Raw genomic sequence first — 4,381 nt, 5'->3', positions numbered from 1 at the left:
GGACTGGTCACCACTCAGAGCCTGGTTCCTCTGGTCTACCCAGTACAGCCAGTAGAGGACTGGTCACCCCTCAGAGCCTGGTTCCTCTCTACCCAGTACAGCAAGTAGAGGACTGGTCACCCCTCAGAGCCTGGTTCATCTGGTATACCCAGTACAGCCAGTAGAGGACTGGTCACCCCTCAGAGCCTGGTTCCTCTCTACCCAGTACAGCCAGTAGAGGACTGGTCACCTCTCAGAGCCTGGTTCCTCTCTACCCAGTACAGCCAGTATAGGACTGGTCACCCCTCAGAGCCTGGTTCCTCTGGTCTACCCAGTACAGCCAGTAGAGGACTGGTCACCCCTCAGAGCCTGGTTCCTCTCTACCCAGTACAGCCAGTAGAGGACTGGTCTGCGCCTTCTTCACAATGCTGTCTGTGTGGGTGGACCAATTCAGTTTGTCTGTGATGTGTACGCCGAGGAACTTAAAACTTACTACCCTCTCCACTACTGTCCCATCGATGTGGATAGGGGGGTGCTCCCTCTGCTGTTTCCGAGTCCACAATCAACTCCTTAGTTTAGACGTTGAGTGTGAGGTTATTTTCCTGACACCACACTCCGAGGGCCCTCACCTCCTCCCTGTAGGCCGTCTCGTCGTTGTTGGTAATCAAGCCTACCACTGTAGTGTCGTCCGCAAACTTTATGATTGAATTGGAGGCGTGCGTGGCCACGCAGTCGTGGGTGAACAGGGAGTACAGGAGAGGTCTCAGAACGCACCCTTGTGGGGCCCAGTGTTGAGGATCAGCAGGGTGGAGATGTTGTTACCTACACTCACCACCTGGGGGCGGCCCGTCAGGAAGTCCAGTACCCAGTTGCACAGGGCGGGGTCGAGACCCAGGGTCTCGAGCTTGATGACGAGTTTGGAGGGTACTATGGTGTTAAATGCTGAGCTGTAGTCGATGAACAGCATTCTCACATAGGTATTCCTCTTGTCCAGATGGGTTAGGGCAGTGTGCAGTGTGGTTGAGATTGCATCGTCTGTGGACCTATTTGGGCGGTAAGCAAATTGGAGTGGGTCTAGGGTGTCAGGTAGGGTGGAGGTGATATGGTCCTTGACTAGTCTCTCAAAGCACTTCACTTCAGTTACCTTAGCTTTCTTGGGAACAGGAACAATGTTGGCCCTCTTGAAGCATGTGGGAACAGCAGACTGGGATAAGGATTGATTGAATATGTCCGTAAACACACCAGCCAGCTGGTCTGTGCATACTCTGAGGGCGCGGCTTGGGATGCCGTCTGGACCTGCAGCCTTGCGAGTGTTAACACGTTTAAATGTTTTACTCACGTCGGCTGCAGTGAAGGAGAGTCCGCATGTTTTGGTTGCTGGCCGTGTCATTGGCACTGTATTGTCCTCGAAGCGAGCAAAAAAGTTATTTAGTCTGCCTGGGAGCAAGACATCCTGGTCCGTGACGGGGCTGGTTTTCTTTTTGTAATCGGTGATTGACTGTAGACCCTGCCACATACCTCTTGTGTCTGAGCTGTTAAATTGTGACTCTACTTTGTCTCTATACTGAAGCTTAGCTTGTTTGATTGCCTTGCGGAGGGAATAGCTGCACTGTTTGTATTCGGTCATGTTACCAGACACCTTGCCATGATTAAAAGCAGTGGTTTGCGCTTTCAGTTTCACGCGAATGCTGCCATCAATCCACGGTTTCTGGTTTGGGAATGTTTTAATCATTGCTATGTGAACAGAAGGACTTGAGTTCCTGTATGTTGTTGTTAACCATAAGGCCTACGCCCCGCCCCTCTTCTTACCAGAAATATGTTTGTTTCTGTCGGCGCGATGCATGGAGAAACCAGCTGGTCATGCCCAAAACACAGGGTGGAAAACACTGGCCAACCCAAAACACTGACCAACCCAAAACACTGACCAACCCAAAACACTGACCAACCCAAAACACTGACCAACCCAAAACACTGACCAACCCAAAACACTGACCAACCCAAAACACTGACCAACCCAAAACACTGACCAACCCAAAACACAGGGTAACACAGTCCGGAGCACAAAACACCTCCAACTCAAAACAAAATAATCCCGCACAAACAAGAGTGAGCCTCACAAGCTTAAATAGACGAGCAAATGAAGAATACACAAATTGGAACAGGTGCAACCAATAAGACTAAACTAACAGAAAAGGAAAACGAGATCTGCGGCGGCTAGTAGGCCGGAAACAACGACCGCCGAGCATCGCCCGATCAGGCAGTATCCATCTCCATCTCTTCAATCCCCTCAGAATCTATTAAACATATAAAGGATGATTTAGAATGAAGCAACAACATTCACAATAAACTGACCAGTAATACTAGGAAACATGAGAATCATAAAGACTGTGATTGCTTTGGTTCTCTGATGACGTCCTGTCATCAGCTCCCCCTGAGGACAAGAACAGATAGTCAGTCAGAACATACATGTTGGTGAGCGAACCTTAAAGCCATGACATTCTCTCAGAGGACCTGAGGACCTGCCCTGGGGGTCAGACATGTTCTAAAAAGGTCAAACTCTCCTGAAAACTGAATCGAGTTATATACTGTAGAACAAGAGGACATTACTAGTCAGGTTAGATGTAGAGTTATATACTGTAGAACAAGAGGACATTACTAGTCAGGTTAGATGTAGAGGACATTACTAGTCAGGTTAGATGTAGAGTTATATGCTGTAGAACTAGAGGACATTACTAGTCAGGTTAGATGTAGAGGACATTACTAGTCAGGTTAGATGTAGAGGACGTTACTAGTCAGGTTAGATGTAGAGTTATATACTGTAGAACAAGAGGACATTACTAGTCAGGTTAGATGTAGAGGACATTACTAGTCAGGTTAGATGTAGAGTTATATACTGTAGAACTAGAGGACATTACTAGTCAGGTTAGATGTAGAGTTATATACTGTAGAACAAGAGGACATTACTAGTCATGTTAGATGTAGAGTTATATACTGTAGGACAAGAGGACATTACTAGTCAGGTTAGATGTAGAGTTATATACTGTAGAACAAGAGGACATTACTAGTCAGGTTAGATGTAGAGGACATTACTAGTCAGGTTAGATGTAGAGTTATATAGTGTAGAACAAGAGGACATTACTAGTCAGGTTAGATGTAGAGTTATATAGTGTAGAACAAGAGGACATTACTAGTCAGGTTAGATGTAGAACTAGAGGACATTACTAGTCAGGATAGAAAAGAGATGGCTACTTCACTTTAGAAACACATGAATAAACAGTATTATAGTAATAAACCATGAGGTCTGTGATTAACAGTTGACCCATCAGTATTATAGTAATAAACCATGAGGTCTGTGATTAACATTTGACCCATCAGTATTATAGTAATAAACCATGAGGTCTGTGATTAACAGTTGACCCATCAGTATTATAGTAATAAACCACGAGGTCTGTGATTAACAGTTGACCCATCAGTATTCTAGTAATACACCATGAGGTCTGTGATTAACAGTTGACCCATCAGTATTATAGTAATAAACCATGAGGTCTGTGATTAACAGTTGACCCATCAGTATTATAGTAATAAACCACGAGGTCTGTGATTAACAGTTGACCCATCAGTATTCTAGTAATAAACCATGAGGTCTGTGATTAACAGTTGACCCATCAGTATTATAGTAATAAACCATGAGGTCTGTGATTAACAGTTGACCCATCAGTATTATAGTAATAAACCATGAGGTCTGTGATTAACAGTTGACCAATCAGTATTATAGTAATAAACCATGAGGTCTGTGATTAACAGTTGACCCATCAGTATTATAGTAATAAACCATGAGATCTGTGATTAACAGTTGACCCATCAGTATTATAGTAATAAACCATGAGGTCTGTGATTAACAGTTGACCCATCAGTATTATAGTAATAAACCATGAGGTCTGTGATTAACAGTTGACCCATCAGTATTATAGTAATAATCATAATATCTATATGTGAAACTCTAACAAGACAACAACAACAAGGAACAGGTGAAAACAATTAGACAGAAACAAACGAAAATGAAAAAGGGATACCGGTGAAGACAACTGATTAGGAATAGGTGACAACAATACCCTATAATGACATCACAATACCCCATAAGGACATCACAATACCCCATAATGACATCACAATACCCAATAATGACATCACAATACCCCATAAGGACATCACAATAACCCATAATGACATCACAATACCCCATAAGGACATCACAATACGCCACAATGACAAAGCAAAAACAGGTTTTCAGAAATTTTTACAAATTAATCAAATAAATGTAAACTGAAAGTTCACTTGTTTAATGTTGAGACATCAATGACCAGTCTGAGATCAAGGACCAGTCAGACATCAAGGACCAGTC

The sequence above is a fragment of the Oncorhynchus clarkii genome, chromosome 9 (genome assembly GCF_045791955.1).
Source record: "Oncorhynchus clarkii lewisi isolate Uvic-CL-2024 chromosome 9, UVic_Ocla_1.0, whole genome shotgun sequence".
Taxonomy (NCBI): domain Eukaryota; kingdom Metazoa; phylum Chordata; class Actinopteri; order Salmoniformes; family Salmonidae; genus Oncorhynchus; species Oncorhynchus clarkii.
This window is presented reverse-complemented; position numbering follows the sequence as displayed.